General features: G+C 35.9%; 1 pseudogene; it reads left to right on the top strand.

Annotated features, from left to right (window-relative positions):
* The first annotated feature begins 13,777 nt into the window (after positions 1-13,777).
* Positions 13,778-13,890, top strand: LOC122100787 (annotated as a pseudogene).
* The last annotated feature ends 9,181 nt before the right edge of the window (positions 13,891-23,071 follow it).

Consider the following 23,071-nt stretch of genomic DNA (forward strand, 5'->3'; position numbering starts at 1 on the left):
CTGAAGGTGAGATTCTGGGAAGCCAGTTCCCTTTGCGCCAGTAATTAATGAACGTGAACGGGTGATTGGAGATACAATTTCTTCATATAGTTCTTGGATTCTCATTTTTTATTACTGAGAAATGATGGAATTGCAAAACACAAGAAAGTCTTAACTTTTCCACTAATTTCTAAAATGCCTGCTGTAAGAACAACAAAATTGATGAAAGAAACAACTCGGAAACCATATAAAGATATTTGTAGTGTATTGATACCAGGAGAAATTGAAATGTCACATATAAATACCAAATTACATTTACAAAGCACAAACCCTAATTCTTCACTGAGCTAATGTGATATTTACACATTTATATTTTCCAACAAAATCACCATTGAGAGTACCACAGTCAATTTCAATCACAGAAGCAAAGCTGGAAAGAACTGTTAATTTTTACTTATTCTTTCCTGGAGTTGAGAGTGTTGATTCTGCGGATGTTGACTATTTGATCCCCTTCCTCCTCACAAATAAGTGTGCCTATGTAGAACAATTTATACCTATATCTTAACTTCATGGGTGTCTAGCCTTTCTTGTTGGATCTTCAGTATGAGTACCACCTATGGAGCATATATAGTTTGTGAACATGGACCATGCCTTAACAAGCTAAAACATGCTCTAAAACAGTTCTAACAGAAACATCTGTGTTAATGGAAATATTCTATATATGCATTGTCTAACAGACTAGCCACTGGCTATATGTGGCTAATGAATCTCAAATGTAGAATGTCTGAAAAATTATTTCTTCCAATTTCAGTTAAATGAAATTTTAAATAATAAGATTCATCTACTCACTGTTAACTGAACAGCTCAGTTTCCAAATAAGGAAGCTGAAGTTCTCACAAAGATGATGATAAAATATAATCCAAGTGAAGAAGTTTCCATTAGATACTAACTGAATGCCTGTGAATTATCTGAACTTTCTTGTCTTATAGAATTCAGCCATCACTCAGCTAGATTGACAGCTGGGAGGAAAGGGGTGGGAGATAAACACAAGCTACTTTGGATATTGAGAATTGCTCCTTGAAGATGAGGGTTATGCATGAATCTTTTCTATATTTAGTAGACAACAATGTGTGTGGAATCCTGAAGGTAGAAAAATAATGATTGTATTTCAATCAAACAGGTGCTCTGTTTATCAAAATGGGAGAGAAGTCAGACAGGTAAATTCTATAAATATACAAACAATATAGAGAAAAATTGCTACATTCTATTCTATGATAGGCCCTGGCATAAATGTTTGCACTTTGTACATACTCTGTAAATATTCACACACTAAAAAACAGAAATGTAATCCTTTATTACTGTTAAGATACATAGAATATCTTCATAATATATATTTGTGAAGCTATTTTTTTCCTTAATTTCTTCCACACCTACATTAAGAAATGGCTCTAAGAAAAAAGCTTCTAGATGTGTTAAATTTGAATTCCATCTATTTCTTTTGTTGAATTGTACTCTAAATAGGATTGAGGGCTTAGGGTTAGAAAAATAATAAGTATTCTCAACAAATTTTCATGCCTCATTTTCAAGGGGAGGTATGCGTTTATTAGGAGAAATATGTGTTGGTCTTTGTAGCTAGGAACATTCAAGAAACAAAAGAAAAAGAAAAATTCCATGGCAGTCACAAGTGTTTGCATATCTTCAAGTGAATACTAGCTGCTCTATATTCCATAGTATATTTGCAATATTTTTCTAAGCTATTGTCATCCTCCAGAGTAAAGTTCAGGCATGCCTATTGTTCATTATAAAGATCGCAGTTGCTCAAACTCAGAAACCATTGTTTGTATAGGTTTCACATGGCTATCTTTATTTCACTCAGTGGCACTGAGGGATGGGAGATACACTTGAAATATATAAATATACACATACACACATATCTCACTGGCTTTCACTACTACTGTAAAAATTAAGTCCTTTTTGTCTCTGACCCAAGAGCATCATAAATCGTCTAGCATCCATTAAGGTGGGACAAGTTCATTATTAACTTGCAAGTAGGTTAAATCTATAGATTCACACAATTCTAAATACTCGTATGAAGAAAAATATATACCTAGAGTTTTGGTGTGCTTCTATGTTACGAAGCTTTCAATTTTCATCTTATTTGCCCAGAGGAGGCAAAATTGCTTGAGAGGAAATGTACTCATTACCTTGTCATGTAACTGTAACCCCTTTGTACAGTATTCTTACAATCAAAAATGTACAAAAAGGAAAAAAAAGAAATTGGAAGTCACGTATTTCCCTGAAAACTAACTAAATTTAAGGCTTGTAACTTTCTACAGGTTTTTAAGGACCAAATAATTTGTGGATATGCCCCACGACCTTTACGAAAAGCTAAGGGAGAGAGTTCCAAAAGTGGCAAGAGATAGGTGACCAGAGCATAATTATATAGCTTTACTTCACTGTTACCATAGCAGGAGTACAAATCAATATGATGGTTCGTAGTTACAGGACCAGAAGATATACTAGAAACTGACATCAATGAAGGGTCATTCATTGTAGGAAAACATAAATCAGGATGCACCAAAGATTGCAATCAATAGTGTCCAAAAAAGCATGGGATAAAGTTATTGCAAGTATATATTTGATAAGTGGTTCACATCAAGAATATATAAAAAACATCATTGCAATGACACACAACCTGATTTTATAATGTGCAAATAAATCAGATGTTTCTCCAGAGAAGACAAAGTGTTAACACGCCAATGAAGAAGGTGTTGAACATCACTAATCACCACGAAAGTGTAAGTAAAAATAATGAAAAAAATTACCACTTCATATGAATTAGGTAGGATAATACAAAAAAATAAAGTAACAATATTGACAAAAGTGTGGTAAAATTGGAACCGTTCTATGGGAAATAGAATGGCATCTTTTCAAACAATTAAAAACAGGATTATTCATACCTGTAATCCTAAGCACTCAGGACAGGAGGCTGAAATGCAAGGATCACAGTTCATAGCCAGCCTGGGCAGAAAACTGAAAGTGGATCTGTGGTTTAAAGTTGTAGAACTCTAGTCTTGAGGAAAAGTTCAGGGACAGTGACTTGTCCCTGAGTTCAAGCCCCATGACAAAAAAATTTTAAAAAAAAAAGAAAGTAAAGAGAGTTTTCTTGTGATCCAGTGACTCCATTTCTGGGAATATACTCTAAACAACTAAAAGCAAGGTCTGGAAGAGATCTTGCACACTCATATTCATTTTGTACAATACTCAAATATGGAGGCAACCCAGTGGCCATCAACAAATGAATAGCTAAAGCAAATGTGGTTTATACATACAGTGGTATATTATTTCAACTTCAAAAAGAATTATGGGGCTGGGAAGGTGGCTCAGTGGTAGAGCACTTGCCTTGCATGCATGAGGTTCTGGGTTCGATTCCTCAGCACCACATAAGCAAAAAGAAAAAAGCCAGAAGTGGCGCTGTGGCTCAAGTGGTAGAATGCTAGCCTTGAGCTGAAAAGCTGAGGGACAGTGCCCAGGCCCAGAGTTCAGGCCCCACGACCGGACCCCCCCCCCAAAAAAAAGAATTATGTTGTGACATATCCTATATTATGATTGAACCTTTGGAATACTGCTAAGTGAAATAAGCCAGTCAAAAAAAGATCAAATATTACATGATTCAACTTATAAGAGTAGTTACATAGAACAGTCTAATTGATAGAGACAGGAAGCAAAACTTACTTGATGTATAACTTGAAGCAGAGGAGAGTGGAAAATTGTTTTAATAAATAAAGAATTTGAATCTTGGAGGATGTAAAGAATGTGGACATTGAGATTGTATAATATTGTAAATGTACTTATTACTACTATGTTGTATGCTTAAAATGATTAATAAAACCTGGGAGAGAATTATGAAGGGGTTAAGCATAATCATGGTACATTGTATGCCTATGTGGATATATCAAAATGAAAAATCCACTTATTTAAGTAGGTAATGCTAATATAGTTGAAAAAAGACAATAATTTTTAAGTTAAGTGTGCAAGTTTAAGTCAGAGGGCTTTGCTTCTTCAAAACAGCAATTTAGACATCCAATTTCTCTGTGAACATAGTGTTGATGGGACATCACAATGTACAGTGCCCAGTGAGTAACAAGTGGTTATGTGCCACTCAAAGGGAGTTACACCACTTCATCTGGGTAGTTATGGATAAAAAGTAATGGTTGGAACTGGTTCCAACATGGTGGGGATGAAAGATGCAGCAAAAAATACACACCCTTTTCCCATGAAGCTTTAGGTGCTAACACATGGCTTTTTCTGACTATGGTCTGGGGAGTGTCCCTCTACTTCCCATCCAATCAAAAGTGTTTTCTGTGCTTGTGCTCTGAGAAGGGGCATCCAACAAGGAAAAATTCCATACTCATGCTCTGAGACTAGGAAACCAATTATGAGACACTATGTCTCTCTTTTCGCTAGGGAGTCTGTTTCACTGCTCTGTTTTTGCTTTGAGGAAGAGACTGTTGCACTGCTCTCTTTTCGCTTTGAAGAAAAACTGCTTTAAAAACTGTTCTGCTCTCTAATTCTTTAAAGAAAACAAACCCGATACACAGACAATACTGCTATTCTGAAGATGTTGCAGGGAGGGAAGCCTTGACCTTCAGCTTTGAGACTAGATTTAGAATTTGATAACTTAGGTGCTGTGTTTTCAGATTAATCTGAACCAGGCTAATGTCTGCATTTTCTCAATTCTTCTAACTAGAATCTCTAAAGTATTAGGAAAAAAACAAAACAAACAAACAAATAAAAAACAACAAGAACCTGATATTAGGCTAGCAAAGTCTCCAGAAATTCTCAGATTTCTTCTTTTTTCTTGTATGAATCTAATAAATGAAAAGTTAATGCAGCAAAGTGTTAATTCTCTATAATGTGGTTTATTTTCTTCCTCTTATTCTGAGATAGAAATTGATCTATTCTAAAGCCAGAGGCTATGTTTTCTTCACAAGCTAGATCAAGTTCGCTGAATTTTGCTTTCTTAAAAATTGCTTAACTCCTGTAAGAAGGAATTGAAGACTGCTAGGCAGGAGGGATAGAGTGTGAGATGTGGGAAGTGTTCTCATACTCTGCATCTAGAGGGCTAGAAAATATGATGATCTGCTCACTGCCTCAAGCAATTCAGAAAGTGGCTTGCATTTTCTAAAACCTAAATCCAAACTTTCACATTCTCCTTCCTACCAAGAATTCCCCCTCAGGATTCTTCTTACCATAGTGTCTTGGCAGCTTAGAACTGATTTGCCTCAGAAATGTGGCATCAGAATTGCGCCTGTGGTCAGCCCAGCAGCTGGTATCTGACTGATTCATCTATGGCTCTGAAATGCTGCAGCTCAATCTGTGCTCTGTGCTCAGGGTTCAGTAAGTGTGCTTAAGTCCATAGATATGTGCTTCCAGAAAGCAGACTTTCCTCTTTCTATTAGCAGTAGGAGCACAAGAACAAGACAGGTTCTTTATAATGAAGCAGCCACACATAACTGTTGGTTTCATAATCACTTGCTGAGGCGAATTTGCCTAAGGGAATCAAGACAATATGCAAATAAGGTGTTTTCACCTGGAAGCTCATAAGTTTCCATTCCAAAAAGGAATATATGTAATATAATATATATTATATATATATAATAAATTCTTTCTGGGAATAGACTGTGTAGGAGTTAGAATAATCATTTTCTCTGAAAATGATTGATTGAGGGAAAGCATTGACTAAGCATAATCATCTTCCAAAAAGCTATATAACTAAAGTATTTCTTGTTATTAAAATAGTTCTAAGGACTTGAGGAATAGTTTAACTCATAAAGCACCAGCTGAGTAAGAATTTTCTAACAATTTATGGCCTGGTTGTCCTGGTTTAGTGAATTGCTCTGAAACTATTAACCCCTTTCAAAATAATCAGCTGAGCTTCAAAAGAGCCAATAGAGCAAGATAGTGAACACAACTTGTGATCAATACCAGAAGTAGTAACTCATTAGGGGTATAACCTGGGCAGACTTCCTACTCAGAGTGGTTGCTTCCTGTCAATAACATGCCCTTTAACAGAACTAAACTTTGCCATGCTAAGTTCCTTTCAACTTGGTGGTCTTACTTGGGATATTGGGTTACAGTAGGGGAGTATTCCCAACAATGTGGGGACTAATTCAGGATCTATGTTATACAAGGGGGATGTAGGGAGACCCTCAGGAGGAGACACATCCTGACTTGTTGAGATAGCTCAAGATTGGGTTAAACACCATCTGTTGTGATAAAGGATGGAAAGTTTATCAGCAATTTCAGGAAAGGGCCCAAGGAAACACCTCAATAAAAAGTAATCTCATGCATAAGCCATGAGAGGAAAAATTGGATTAGAGCATACTACCTGGTTGGTTGGAGATTTTTATGGGCTGAGTGTGTCTTAGGCACAAAGAGAACTTGAGTCTCAATATGTGTTTTCATTCTCTGGCCCAAGAATAAAAATGGGGGAGCTGGAGGAATCCATTGTTGAGAAATCTCCAGTAACGGGAGCATCAAATATGAGAAGGGTGCACAAGAAACTTACAATAGGGAGGTTTAAGTGCACCAAAAACTGAAATCACAAGAGATCTGCTAAAATGGGGAATAAGAATTCTAGGCCTAAGGAACCCAAGGAAAATGATCTAAGGACGTGCTTCTGATAATCCATTGGGAGAATGTTGACAAAGGTCTGAGAACACTATTAAAGAATGGATGATTTTCATTATGGAGTTCCATAATGTGCACTTGTCCAAACAAAAACTTGTTATGAATATGTGCTTGCATGTGTGTGTTTTAAATATTATATCCTGAAAGGGGAACTCAAAAAAGTCCTACTCACTAAACTCGCTCAGCTGCCCACTTTGACTCTGAAGCCTGGATTGATCATCTAGCTGATCCAAGGATGTATGGCATTGAACCTTAGTTTCAGAAGCAGACTCTCTGGGTAGACTTAAAATTCAAGTCAAAAGCCAGGTGCCAGTGGCTTGCACCTGCAATCGTAGCTACTCAGGATCTGAGAATTAGAGTTCAAAACCAGCCCAGGCAGGAAATTCCTGGACACTCTTATCTCCAATTAACTACCAGCAACTGGAAGTGGTGCTGTGGCTCAAGTAGTAGGGTTTTTGCCTTGAACTCTGGGCCTGGGTGCTGTCCCTGATCCCTTCAGCTCAAGTCTTATGACCAAGAAAATAATGCTTGAGTGAAATGGGTTAAATATTCTGACCACCATTAAGATTCTGTGGCACAGAAACCAGAAAAACACGTGGTCCACTTCCTACTATGATGAACCTCAGATCCCTAAGAGCATGGAGTGCATGATCTGTCAGTCAAACACGGCCTGGAGAAACTTGTAAGACCCTACTGTTGCTGTTCACAAGAGTATGGATCTAAGACAAAAACCCTCTTTTCCCAAGCCAACTATACCCCTTGCTTCTGTAGGTATTGGGAGGGATGATTGGCATATCTGGGAAACTTATCAAGATGCACTGAAATCCAAACCTTGAAGAGATGAGCAGTAATCAGTAAATATAGCCAGGGGAGATGTCTAATGGTATTGTGGAGGACCAGTGTTGTAGACCTTCCTGGAAAACTAGAGTAGAACTTGTACTTTGGTTCAATTGACCATCCCTTTCACCATAGCATTTCATCCACTTGTCCATTCTCAAACATTTTATACTAGTTAGGAGAGACCCCTTCCCTAGAGGGTCATTCGTATTTCCTAATTACTTAGGTGGTTTTCAGGATCCCCCCCTCCAAAGTTTCCAAAAAGTTCAAAGCCTGAAACCAGACAGCACCTTATGAATAAATTTTATTCTTATGATTAGTATAAATAAAATATTTTGGGGGTTGGGAATATGGCTTTGTTTGTCCAGCATGCATGAAGCCCTGGGTTTTATTCCTCAGAATCACATAAACAGAAAAGGCTGGAAATAGCACTGTGGTTCAACTGGTAGAGTGTAAGCCTTGAGCAAAAGATGCTCAGGGAGCCCCAGGACTGGCAAAAATAAAATATAGAGTAGAATAAAATCAAAAGATGTTTGTTAATTATACTAAAAAAAATTGTAACCCATAAACTAAATGCTCTGGTAGGATGGCATGGGAAAATTAGCTCTAGAAACATTATCTGACAAGGGAAGAGCTTCTGTGGTGATTGGAGACCAAAGCTGCACAAAGACCTTTTTGGGGGGGGAGAAGGGGAAGTCCGGTCATGGAGCCTAAACTCTGGGCCTGGGCACTGTCCCTCAGTTCTTCAGCTCAAGGCTAGCGCTCTACCACTTGAGCCACAGTGCCACTTCCAGCTTTTTTCATTTTTGCTTATTTGGTGCTGAGGAATCGAACCCAGGGCCTCAGGCATGCAAGGCAAGCACTCTACCACTGAACCACCTTCCCAGCCCCTGCACAAAGACCTTAGAAGGTTTGAACATTGGCAAGTGAGTTAACTAAAAACTCAGACGAAGAGCTGGGAAGGTGGTTTAGCAGTAGAGTGCTTGTCTTGCATGCATGAACCCCTGGGTTCAAAACCTCAGCACCATGCAAGCAGAAAAAGCACTGTGGCTCAAGTGGTAGAGAGCTATCCTTAAGCTGAAGAGCTGAGGGACAGTGTCCCGGCCCAAATTTCAGGCCTCACAACCGACAAATCCAAGAACAAAGAAAAGAAAAAAGAAAAAATAATATGGGCACCAGTGGCTCACACATGTAATCCTAGCTACTCTGAAGGCTAAGATCTGAGGATGGTCATTCAAAGCTAGGCAAGGCAGGTAAATTCTGTGATACTCTTATCACCAATAAACCACTCAGAAAACTGGAAGTGGTGTTGTGGGTCAAGTGGTAGAGGACTAGCCTTGAGCTGAAGAGCTGAGGGACAACACCCAGGCAAAGAGTTCAGTTCCAAGACCGACCAAAAAACAAAACAAAACAAAACAACAACAAAAAAAAACAAAGGCAAGCTACACCTAAAGCGTTTTCTACCAAGAGGGAGGAAGGGTTTCCTACCAAGAGGGAAGGAGTTTTGGGAGTTTCTATCTAACAAGAATGCAAGTTTCCCTTTTAGTGGGCAGGGGCATTGCCATCTAGTAATGAGGGTGTTAATGAAAAAATTGGTCAAAATATGATTCAGTTTCATAATGTCCAGATAAATGTCTAATGTTTGACTTGTGAAAACATCCTACTTGGGGAAATCCAAACACTCTTAATGCCCTGAAAGTGATCATGCTTAGTTCCAGGGCCTCAATGGACCCTCTACTTAATCTTATGATATGATTGCAAATTCAATCTTGGAGCAGACACTTTGTGTATGTCTTCCAATTTTGAGTTTACCCAGATTCAAATTGAGACTGAATAAGTGAGGAAATACTAGGGTGATTCTGTCCACATACGGAGTACTGCTATTACTGTGTTGCAGGGAGGCCACACAAGAGGTTCTATTTGTGCTGTCATAGAGCCCAGACCCCATGTGCATGAAATTCATGATAAGTCAGCAAAATGTGATCCGAGACAACTTGTAACACCTTGTTTCTCTTCTCAGAAGCAAGAGTCTATTTCAAAACCCTTGAAACTGATCAGCTCCATTCTTTCTAGGTCAACTACCTGGGGAAAATTGAACATTTCTGGGAAACTTATCTGGATGTAGTGAAGATGAGCAGTAAGTACAAATCATAGCCAGGGAAAATGTCTGGTGGTATTCCAGGAGACCACTATTGGAGATGTTACTGGCCAACTGGAGTGGAATCTGTGCTTTGGTTCCATTGGCCAATCCATACCTGACCATTCTCAAACACCTTAAATTAAGTAAGGAAAGACTTCTTAGTTAGAGGGTCATTCAAACTTCATATTTGCAAAAACAAACTACATATTTACAAATTTCATATTTACTTAGGAGTCCCTGAAAAGTTCCCAAAGAGCTTAAAGCTAGAAACCAGAAACAGCAGCTTAAATTAATTTTATTCTGTTGATCTCCATAACCTATGATCTTCATAATCGAATTATTCCAATATGTGCTTTTATTTATCAGCAAGATTTGTTTATTGGAAATGCCACCATGTAAAAGTAACTAGAAGCCCCTGGTAGGATTGAATGGGAAAAGTTTGGTCTAAATATAATACTTGATCAGATAAGATGGTGATAAGTGAAATGAACCCCAACATAGGGGCACAAGTGCTTTTTTCATTTCTTGCTATTGTTTCTAACATAGTTATAATGTTCCATGTGATTTTTGTTTCTTTGTATTCTGTCCCCCCACCCACCCAAAACGGCATAACCACTGTTTCCAATGTTTTTGATGTTGGTGCCCTCCATCTTGTATATAGAGTTCACTAGATTGAGGAGGAAAAGGGGAAAAAACTTAAAGGGGAATACAGGTTGACCCATTATAACAATGAGATGCACAAGACACTGTTGAAAAACAAACTTTACAATTTAGGAGGGGTCGGGGAGAGTGTATGGAGTAGTTTTGGAGCTAGGAGGTTAGGGATGGTAGGGGACATATAAAGGAGGAGGTAACAATGCTTGATAGGAAATGTATGCTTTACCTTGCTCATGTAACTAACCCCTCTGTACAGTATTTTTACAATAAATATATAAAAATAAAAGAATAAATATACTTCAAAGGTAATCTGTGTGGTGGTTGGAGGCCAATGATACAGAAAGACTTACAAGGATTGAATACTGGAAACAAATTACCTAAAAACTGAGATGATGCTGAGTATAATCCTAAATGCTCAGTTGACTGAATTTTGTGTTTGAAGCCAACCCAGACAGGAAAGATGAGACTTTTATTTCCAATAAAGGTGCAGAAAAAGATACAACTGGAGTTGTGGCTAAAGTGGTAGCCTTGAGTAAAACTGCTCTGGGACAATGCCCACAGCATGAGATCAAACCCAAGACCAGCTCCCAGTCACTTATAAAAAAGGTTGTGTGTCTGTGTGTGGTGGCAAATTCTTTTACAAGTTTGATGATAGAACAAGCATTTCAACAATGAGTCATGGTGTCAATATTTACCTCTTTAGTAATTGTTTTCATAGTAATGTGTGCTTTATCTCTTCTATAACAGGTTTTTTTTCTGTGACTGACTGCAAAACTGCCTTAATCAAACCCTTTTTTAAATCAAAATATCTTATTGGATACTGCTGAATAGGAAAGTCAATGATTATTGTTTGGAAGAAAAGAAAGCAAAATCAGATGGGAGAATTGTAGAAGTTAAATCTTGAAGTGCTTGACTGATATAAGCATTGCCCTTGTAAAGGTAGTCAAAACCTTACCAATGCTATTTTAGAGAAGTGCTAGGGGCTAGAGGCATGGCAATAGTAGTAGAACAACAACTGGGTAAAAGTTGTTTATTTTTCATATGGCCAGGTGTTCAGATTTGGTTAATTATTAAAGCTTTTGACTAGTTTGAAAGGAGTCAAAAGTTTGAGCCATCATAAAAGATGATACCAAAGCTCAAATTCATGGGAACCAGTGGTGGGCTGCCTATCCAGTGTGCTTATTCAACTTTGACATGCGACAGCCTGCCTCCTGCAGGAGTAAACTTTGCCTTGCTGAGATGGTGTTTGTAGAATACCTTAATTGCCCCCGGTTTTTCCAACACAGATCTTCTGTGCCATTCATGAGGGATCTTAGGAACCCCTCATAGGACACACATCCAGCCGCCCTGTTGAGCCAACCTCCTGAATGGCCTAAACATGCCATCCTTGGTAGCTGATAATGGAACTAGGTATAAAGTTAATCTGCAACATAAGTAAGAGCCACAAACAGGCACCCTCAGAAGCAAGCAACCTCATGCATTGGCCTTGGTAGGAAAAAATGAAACTATGTATCCTGTTTTGGTACTTGTGTCTTTGTAGGGATGGTGTATGAGAGAAGTGTCTTAGATTCAGGCTCTTAAATTCTTTCTGTCTAAGAGTCTTGATCTGCAAATTCATTTGTCCAGCTAGGAAGAGTGAAAAGTTGGAGACGGAGTCATCTCTGAGAAAAATCTCTAATAATGGAGTTGAGAAAAGGGAGGAACAAGAAACACAGACTGAAGGGCAAAGTGTACCAAAAAATCTTACTCCCATTACAGCATATCTCTGTGATTTATGAATTGTAAACCTAGGAATCCCAAGAAAATTGGAGCTAAAAAGCCTCCATCATACATTGTAGGGAAAGATATGAAAATATGTGTTAAGGCTGATTTTTATTTTTGAGCACTAATTTTAATGTTCATTTGGTAAACTAAACCCTCTATATTCCTGTCTCTGTGTAAATACCCATCAACATGAAATATAAAGTGATTTTGTTTAAAAAAATGACTCAAAAGAAATTATAAATGCAAAAACAATCTTCACAGAAGCAAACTCTCAGAGATATTTCATGACTTTGACAAGGATAAAGTGGTGAAGTTAGTATAAATTTAGAAGTATGACAATGCACAAAAACATAAAAAAGATACTCATATATTTCATTATATAACCCAAAGCAGAAAGCAAATGTTGTTTAGATGATTTTTTAAAACCCAGTCTCTCAGGTACTGGGAAGTGGCTCAATGGTAGAGTGCCTGCCTTGCATGCATGAGGCCTTGGGTTTGATTTCTCAGCATCACATAAGCAGAAAAAGATGGAAGTGGTGCTGTAGCTCAAGTGGTATCACTAACCTTGAGCTGAGGGACAGCACCAGGCCCCAGAGTTCAAACCCCATGACCAATAAAATAAAAATAAAAAACAAAACAAAACACAGTCTCTCACTTTTGTGCCCTCAAATGTGTAATAACTCTCCTTGAGCCTAGGGCTAATATTTTAGGTGAGGACATACATACACTCTTGAATCAGAGTCCACTTGATCATTTTTTAAATACATATTTTGTTCTAAGTTTCCTCTTTATAAATTCACATACACCTATAAAAAATGGTGTGGCCATCCCAGTAACCTTCTCAAAGTACTTCCTAATGACAACTTACAAAAAGTTGTATTATATTACAACAAGGAAAACAATGCTAAAAATAAAGAAAACCAATTATGAAATATTAATGAATAATAAAATAAAAAACAAAACAATTACCAGTGTTTTCAGTATTTGAAGTGTACTACAAATTAGATTTTATTATTGTCATATTTCTTTACATTTAACACTGGCTAAGATTATGATGTTCCACAAGAATTTTATAGGATATGAGTAGTGTTTAAAGACACCCACTAAGATTACTATTTATAGTTCATCTCATAATTTGTATATGGCTTATATCATCATTTGTTCCTCATTAACATATGAAGTAAGGAAGGCCTACAGTTTTAACAGAAACTGTGTAGTTAACATAGTCAACTCTTTATTCTGCTCCTTTACACAAAGACTTTGCAACTTCTCATTAGTAAAGTTTCTATAAACTCTGAAATGTACATACTTAGTAGTACTCATCTGCTACCATAAATCTTAAATACTTTATAGAAAAGTATTATGACCTGCCAAACAGTCCCAGTTTTTGGCATATATAAGCAAATTCCCAAAATTAAATATATTGAAAACATTAAAACTTTTAACAAACCTTAACACTTGCTGCAGTGTTCATTATGTCAGGTCCCTTGTATAGAATAATTGAATTCCTCCTCCTACACATCTCTTGAACAACAAATATCTGGAATTATTTTGTTTTTGACATGTCAATCTTGACTTTATTCTTAAATGTGTACTTATGTAAGAAGTACATGGTTCTAAAATTTCACGAAAATTCTTTTAAACTTACTTTTTGTTGAATTGTCTAGTTAAAGAAAATCAATTACAATTTATATATAAAAATGTTCTGTGCACAATTCTGCATCACATACACTAACATTGGAATGATACAGAGAAGATTAGCATGGCCACTGCGCATGGATGACAGGCAAATTCCTGAAGCATTCCATCGCCCAATTTTTTAGGAAATGGAAAGACTTGGAAAAAAATTATTAATTGAAGTAAGCCAAGTCCAAAGAAACTTAGGTCCCATGGTTTCTCTAATTTTCAATAACTAATGTATGTCTAGGATAAGTAGAAAAGGCCAAAAGTTATGTGTATATGACCAGATAAGATTATGTTAAGGGAAATGAAACCCATGTTAGGGACACAAGTGGTTTTTTTTTTTTTTTCTTGCTATTGTTTCTCATGTACTTGTAACGTGTAGTGTGTTTTTTTTTTGTTTCTTTATATGTTCGTCCCCCATGCTATAACACCTGTTTTCATTGTATTTGAAGTTGGTGCGCCTACATCTTGTATATACTCTCCTCTAATTTGGTGAGGGGAAGGAAAAAACAAACAAAATGATTAAATAGGGATACAGGTATACCCATTGTAACAATGAGATGCACAAGACACTATGTTGTAAAGTGAACTTTACAATTGAGGCAGGGAAAGGGAGGAGGTTAATGGACTTGTGGAGGTGGGAGGGAAGGGATGTAGGGGAACAATAAAGGAGGAGGTAACAATGCTTGTTAGGGAATGTACTCATTACCTTGCTCATGTAAGTGTTACCCCTATGTACAGTATTTTTACAATAAGAACGTATAAAAATGTTCTGAGATGGAAGAGTTTATTTCCTTTATTTTACTCATATAATATCATTAGCAAAGGAATTCATGCAAAACTCCGATATGAAGACATTTTGAATACATATGTGGGTGAATGCACGCATGTGCTCAAGTACTTGAATGTGTGTTGACGTGCTCAGTGTTTGAAATCAGGGCTTCAAGGTCTTGCTGGGCCTTTTTCCTCTAGATTGATGAGCTACTAAATGAGCTACATCTCCATTCTTGGCCCTATGCTAGTTCATTAAAATTTTTGAAAAATAATCTCCTGAATTTATTTTGCCCTGATTGGCTTCCAACTGCTATCCACAGATCTCAGGCTCCTGAGTAGATATCCAGAGTAGTTAGGATTACAGGTGTGACAAACCAGCAAAAGCTTTCAAAATAACATTAAAAGTAGAAGAAAATTTACTTCAGAGGGCATGTTTTAGCATCTCCAATTTTAAAGCATTTTGGAGTGATTATTTATGATTTTTTTTCTTTTTGGATACTTATAAGACAGTAGGTGATGATATTTAAAAGTTTTAGTACTTTTTAAAGAGGATACTGGAATTGTGGGACAGAAGAAATTTGCCTCTCTTTGGACCTCAATGTATAAGCTCAGTTCTGTGCATGATAACACAGTGTCACTAACACAATCTGTATTGAAGACAAATGTGATAGAAAACAATCACCATGGGCAATATTTACTATGCTATTATTTCTTGGACAATATGAATATTGAATTGAGAGTGTAATAGAATGGAGAGATTTTATCTACCTTTTGTGTATTGCTGAAAGACTTTCGGAAACTTTGACTCATTTCTTTCCCCACTGTGTGTGTCTTTAGGCCATGCACTTACTGCATTTAATTACAATTTTTCCCAACACTAAAATGGTAATAACATTAACATTATAGCAAATGTTATCTTAACAATTAAGGGAATAAAACTTGTGAAATATTTCAAATAAACTTCTAGGAATGAGCTTTGAGTTTAGCCAGCAATCTTTTATAAATACTAAATAGAAAGTCATAAGTAGTACAGAAACCATTACATGTAGTGAGCAACTAGAAGTAATATCTATTGATCATGCTCTGCTTCCAAGGAAGCCAGGTGGATAACTTCTCATGCTGTAAATCAAACTGGTTATGTTATGTCTTGATAGTGTAAAAATATCAGGGACAGAATGATGAAGGAATGTTGTAGACTGAGGTGAAATCCATATGAAAATGTGCAAAACTGATAAAACATAAAAGTATCTGAGCAGTATTTTGTGTTTTACAACATTTAAGTTACATCACAAAGATAAAGAAGTCATAGAAGAATAAATTCTTTTTTGTTGTCCTATCATAGCTCCTTAAAAGGATGAGCTCTTTCCTCATTCTTATACAGGCATCATCGGATGAGAGGAACTGTAGTTTTTTGTTGTTGTTGTTTGCTTCCTTCCATTTGTTCTTCAGTTTGAAATCTGAGCTACTTGAGACTGAAAGAAACCAAGGGAAATTAGACAAACAGGCTTTGGAAAGAACAATCAATGTAAAATAAATAAACTACAGTCTTGTAACAGGTCTAACTAAATTGAGTTATATAGTGTCAATTTTTAACAGAAAATGATGTAAGCAATACCATGTTATTGAAAACTGAAAAATGTTAAGAGTTGCTTCATTTTTTTTATTTTCTACTACCTTGAATTAATTATTGATCTGATTTAGCAAGATTAAAGATGAGATTAACCAGAACCTGGATTAAAAATGGACAAAAGTTCTGAATAGACATGTTCTCCATAAGCCCTGAAAATTGCCTGTGGGTTTACAAAGTTGTGTTTAATACAACTTCTATGCTGCCTTAATGCTTTTTGAGCAGAAGTCATTAGAGAAATATAATTCAAAATTACTATGAAACAACTTCATAACTATTATAACTCATCAAAAAATCAATGGATCCAGTTATGGTGGTAAAGGCTTGTAATTCCAAGCATTTAGGAGGTTGGATTTAATTCTAAGGCCAGTCTAGGGTACTGCAGATAGTAAAAACCTGCCCTTTATTACCTTTGAATAAACGGTAATAATGTTGGTGAGAGTGTGGAGAAAAGGAAATTTTCTACACTATTGGTCAAAAAACAGTTTAGTATTCTCGTTGTAGAAAGTAGTATGCAAGTTTCTAAAGAAATCCAAAGTTGAGATATCATCTGATCCACCAATCATGTGATTATTTCTCTCTGCGTACCTCATAAATATATCTGTAGTTCATTGTTATTCACATTATTCACAAGAGCAGCCAAGATATAAGTCAATGTTTAGTGTTCAACTACAGACTAATAAAGCAACTGTGGTACATGCACAAATATCTTTTTCTGTTTCATCTTTAAAATAACAAGAGACTGCTCCCATTAGCCACAACTTACAATGACCTGAAAGATGTATTCAAAATGAATAAAAATGTTGTGTTCTGATCTTTGTAAACACACACACATACACACACACACACACACACACACACACAAAACCTCAAATATTAAGACAGATTTTTTTTAAAGTAAAGCAAAGTGGAAATTCTGGGTCATTTAGTTCACAATGTAGAAGATACTAGATATACAGTATGAGGTATAAAGTTGAAATGTACAACATGAGGATACAGGGGACAACAGTGGCCTTACATAGGAATGAAGCTAAGTAGGAGTTGTTCTTCCTAGTAGGGGTTGCTCTTTTAGTTGTTCTTCTTTTAGTAATTGAAAAGATGAATGTAATTCTTTCAATATACCTGTCTGTTTGCAGAAATGATAACAAACAATATTGTAATAATGTTGCATACTCAACATAGAACAAACTGTCAAATTAAAATACATGAGATTATCCTTGATGTAAACTAATTATTACAAATAAGGGAAACCATGGGAACTATGTTTCTTTAAGTCTGGTTTATTTTACTTAATATGATTTTTCCAAGACCTTCCATTTCCTTACAAATGAGGTGGTATCTTTCTTTCTGATGGAAGCAGGATACGTGTGTCTATGTGTGTATGTAAGTGTGTGTGTCTCATTTTCTTGATCCATTCATCTACTGAGGGGCTTCAGAGTTGATTCCACATCTTAGCTATGGTAAATATTACTGTGATAAACATAATTGCGCTGGTAGCTTTAGTGTGGCCTTGTTTGTGATCATCTGGTTAAATGCCCAGAAGTGGGATTACTGGGGCATAGGAGCATTATTGTGTACATCAAGGATAATCTTAGTAGATGAGTAGAATAACTCAATAGCTATGTACATATGACCGTATAGGGTGATTCTAAGTGAAATGAACTCCAAGATATGTTCTTTGTTGTTGTTGTTCTTAATGTACTACATGATTTATTTTTATCCTTTTGTGTTTTCCCCACCTATGGTTTATCCCCTGTAGTCACTGTATTTGATTTTGATTCCCTGGGTATTGTAAATATGTTGATCTGAACTGGGGAAGGGGAAGGAAAAAAAACAAAATAGTGAGACAAAGGACAAAGGGGGAACCTATGCAACAGTGATACTCACAAAACAATAGGTTGGAAACGGATCTTGGGAGGTGCATTGGGAGGGAAGAGGGAGAGAAATGGGTAAAGGGGTAACAAGTTAGAAAAGAAATTAATTCTTTACCTTAATTATGTAACTATAACCCCTCTGTACATTACCTTGACAATAAAATTTAAATAAAAAATAAAATAAAATATATGAGAGCAGCAATACAGTCAGTAGGACTAGGGGAAATTCTGTACTATACAAAGAAAAGTAGAACAGCTATGGAGAGCAACAATTTGACTTTAACGTAAGAAGTAATAAACTAGCATACAGATTTTCAGCCTCATGTCAGTCACTAAAAAGGGAAAACAAAATGCATAATTAGCAAACCAATAGAGATAAAATAGAAAACTAAACAATTGAGGTGAAGGGGTGACTTGGATCAAGTATAACAAATGACACAATTAGAAAACAATAACAAGGTGGTAAGTTTAAAAAACATAGGGCTGGGAAGGTGGCTCAGTGGTAGAGTGCTTGCCTTGCATGCATGAGGCCCTGGGTTCAATTCCTCAGCACCACATAAGCAAAAAGAAAAAAGCCAAAAGTGGCGCTGTGGCTCAAGTGGTAGAACGCTAGCCTTGAGCTGAAGAGCTGAGGGACAGCACCCAGGCCCAGAGTTCAGGTCCCACAACCAGACCCAAAAAAAAAATAAATAAAAAATAAAAAACATTACCCATAATTCTATTAAATGTTGTTTACATCACAATTTGTTAGAACTGTAATTCAAATCACAGTTTAATAGTATGCCATTTTAATAATAGTTTACATATTATTGATTACTTCATATTCAATGTTTAATATATAATTTCATTTTCTGCAGATATAGAAAAGAAAAAGTGAAACTAATATTAATAAATTAATGTAATAATTCAAAATGTATCCTACACTTAGCACTCATCTTAACATGAAAAAATAAATTATTGCACATGACTCCTGGTATTAGGTGGAAGGGTTCAGCATTGTAGTAAAATTCACACCACACAATACAGGAGGGTATTACTCCTCTAATCTAGCTTAAATTGTGGAAATTTGAATTTTACATGCATTTTAATTCCTGTCTAAGTGACATCTAAAACATATGCAATCATATACACGAGGAGTATTTCAGATAATACTTAAAAGTCACATTCATTAATTAAATTTTTATTATTTTGTACCAAATAAATATTTAAAGAGAGACTGGATTTCTGAGTAGATGATGGTGTATATGTGCCAGATTATTCATATTGAGGCTTATTTTATATTTCTGACTTTGTTTCTACAGTCAGATTTAATTTTCCATAAAGGGTTAAGTGCATTATATAGGATATATGAAAGTAAACTGAATGTTTATTCCAGTAATCCTTTGCAACTTGTCTAATCCCAATATAATTCATCCATGTGTTTAAAGTAATGAAAATAACAACAGATAAAAGAAAGATAAATCAGTCTGTAGTAGACAAGTATTTTCACCTTTATTTTCACAGTTGGTCCTCTTTTACACTACAGAATATTGTTGGGAAAATGTGCTCCAGGCTGGCCACAACTGCAGAATATTATGGTTTGATGTATCATAAGAGAAGGAAGGAAGGGGACCTTCCTTCCAAAAGTCTGCTCCATGGGATATGATCTGCTTCATGGTGCTGAATTGGAAATGAACATTTTTCACGCTCAACCTTGAAAAGCCATCTTGATAGACCATTTCTATAAGTGGTTACAGAGGATTATTGATGGCTTTGCAAGGATGCCACATTGCCTCATTTTGAGACAATTAACAGGAATTTAGTCAGCTGTTTCTTTGTATCTTTAGGAGAAAAACCTATTGACTCTAGGTCAGGGGATCACTGGGACCCAGAGAAGCTACTATCTTGAATAGTAATCCTAGACCTCTAAAAAAAAAAAACACAAAACAAACAAACAAACAAAAACTCCAGTAAGCACAGCCAGTCATTTCTGCTATCACAGCCTACATGAAGTCAGGCAAGAAACAGAAGCTGAAAGTCATTTAGCTGATAAATAATACATTTTTTATGAGGTAGACTGAAATGAGACTCCAGAGAGAGGGTCAGAAAGACTGAACAGAGACACTAAAATTGATCACACAAAGATTAGAAAGTAGAGTTCCTTGTAGAACAAATAAATCATAGGAAGCCTATGCATGTAAGAACAAGACAGATCTTAGTCAGATTTAGTAAGGGTCTGTCAAGTCTGTTAATTTATTTAAAAAACCAGCTGATTAGCTGATTCATTCTATGTTTTATTTTGTCTTTATTTACTTATTTCTGATTTAATTTTTTTATTTGTTTCTGTCTATTGTTTTGGGTTTGGGCTTCTTCCTGTTTTCAAGGAGCTTGAGCTACATAAGTAAAATATTCATTTGAGATTTCCCCAATTACTTGATGGAGGCACACAGAGCTATAAATTTTCATGTAAGTACTACAAATATCAGAGTAGCTGGTATTTTGTGTGTTCATTTTTGTTAAATTGTAGAAACTTTCAGATTTCCATTATAATCCCTTCAGTGTTGCACTGGTCATTCAGCAACTTTTTGTTCAGTTTTCATTGGTTTGACAATTTTTTTGCTTTAGCTATTTAATGCTAAGTTTATTCTGTTATGGTCGGACAAGAAATTGGAATTCAATTAATTTTTCTTTCAATTTGAACAGAATTTCTATGTGACATAGGATATGTTCTATTTTGAAGAATCTTCCATGAGCTGCTGCAAAGAATGTATAGTCTGACATTGAATGTATATCCTGTAGATGTCTGTAAGGGATAGGTGGTCAATGTAGTGATTTAGGTCTGCAGTTTCTTGGTTGATTTTTTTCCTGCATAACCAATCCATGGAAGGGAATGAGGTGTTGAGATGTCTTTTTAGGTTAAGTAGTATTTGGTTGACGAAGTGGGATGCTGCAGTATTCAGGGCATTGATATTTAGACTTGTTATATCCTCCTAATGGAGAGTTGCTTTTATCAATATATAATGTCTCTTCCCACTAATTTTAATTTGAGTTCTATTTTACCTTATGTTAGTAATTCTGCTGTGGACTGTTTATGGTCTCCATTTGCTAGAAAATTTTCCTTTCAGCCTTTTAGTTTGAGTATGTGTTTGTTTTTGTCAATAAAATGTGTCTCTTTTAGATACTATATGGATGTATCTTGTTTTTTGATACTAATCTCTAATCTATGTCTTCTATTTGGAAATTTAAGTCCATTGATATTGAGAGTTAAGACTGAGAAATATCTGATAAATCCTGCTATGTTATACACCTGCTGTTAGGAGCTGTGCCTCATCTACTCTTAATATATTTACCTTGTTCTGTAGTAGGGAGCATTTTATATAACCAGTTCCTCTTCCTCTTCTTCTTGATCTTCTCTATGTAGGATATATCTGATTAACTTCAATCCTGCTGATTTGGTGGAAATACGTTGTTTCAAATTTTCTTTGTCATGAAATATGTTTATATATCCTTTAAATATAAAGGAGAGTTTGGCTTGGGACCATATTCACGGTTGGTAGTTGTTTACCTTTAATGTTTGTCATATATAATGCCAGGCTCTCCTTTTTACCATATCAGCTAAGAAATCTGTATTTATTCTGACTGTATATCCTTTATAAATAATTAAACTTTTCTCTATGGCAGCTTTAAGAATCCTTCCCTTGATCGTTAATGATACTCTAATTGATTATGATCTGGTGGTGGATTGTTCAGTTCTAGAATTCTGTTTGGTTTCTAAATACTTCTCTTCTCTGCATGAGCCTATCTCGTTGGATGTTTGGCATGTTCTCTGCTAGAATTCTGTAATATGCTTCCCATTCATTTATTTTCTTGCTCTTCTCCTTCTTGACACCTATTTCCCTGAAATTTGATCTTCTGAGTCTTGAAGTTCTGGCAAGATCATTTCTTATTTCTTGGAGTTTTTCTAAATGACTATCTCCTCTTTCCTATTAGGCTTATTCTGTCTTTGACCCTGATATTATCTTCTATGTCATCTTTTTACTGTAGAGACATTCTACTTTGTTTTTGATTTCCCTGTCTTCTAATTGGTCATTTTTAGGGGTTCTATCCCTTTATTAATGCTTTGTTTTAGGTCTTGTATGGACTTTCTGTACATTTTTTCTTTGGTTGGGGGAGTTGCAAGGGCTGTTTTCTTAGCTGTGTCTTCTCTTATATCTTTTAGCTAGGCATCCATTTTATTCCTGGACTCCTTTGTATTCTCAGAATTTATTTATCTTTCTGTTTGTAGTCTCCGTGAATTATTTTTCTAATGATTGGTTGGTCTCATCTTGTTCACAAATTTTCTTGTAGAGCTTTTCTATCTTTCCATTAATCACATTTTTCAGTCGTATATGTAATGTATTTTGGTAACTATCTTCTAGATCCTTGATTGTCTGTTCTAATGCCTAGTTATTTACTGTGTGAATTATACTACCTTGACATCACTTTTCTTGTATTTTTCCGATTTGTTCTGTCCATTTGGAGTTTTTCTTTTTGGGGGATCTATGATCTTAATAGGTGAATCTCTATGTTCTTGGTTGATTTTGAGGTGTTGGTTTGGCCTTCTGTTGTGATTTGCTTTTCTGGAATTAAGTTTTTGTTTCGACAATTAAGTGTAGGAGTAGAGACCAGTGTGGTGAGATGTTGTGATTTTCATACTTGTGGTTCCAGTGACAGTTCGGACTGTCCAGTGGTATGGTGAATTGTCTCTCTGTATGGATATGGCTTTCTTTAATGTACATTTCTGTTCTTGCTTTTTTCCATGTTACCCTTTTATTTTCACACTGCAAATGTACTTTTGAATATGTTGGCCAAGACAGTCACAGGAGTCACCTGCCTGGCTGGACACCTTTTCATAGATTTCTGTTTTCTTGTGAAGACAGTATAAAATCTTCTTTTGAATTGTATATTATAGTTGACTTGGTGTGACCCTCTAGAAGAGGAGTCCTTGCTAGGACTCTAAATCTCTATTTTATCAAAGAGAGCTAGAATAAACTTCTGTTGATCTTCTGCCATTGTTTTTCCTCT

Source organism: Dipodomys spectabilis, unplaced genomic scaffold (genome assembly GCF_019054845.1).
Source record: "Dipodomys spectabilis isolate Male_0828 unplaced genomic scaffold, ASM1905484v1 ptg000601l, whole genome shotgun sequence".
In the NCBI taxonomy this organism is placed as follows: Eukaryota; Metazoa; Chordata; class Mammalia; order Rodentia; family Heteromyidae; genus Dipodomys; species Dipodomys spectabilis.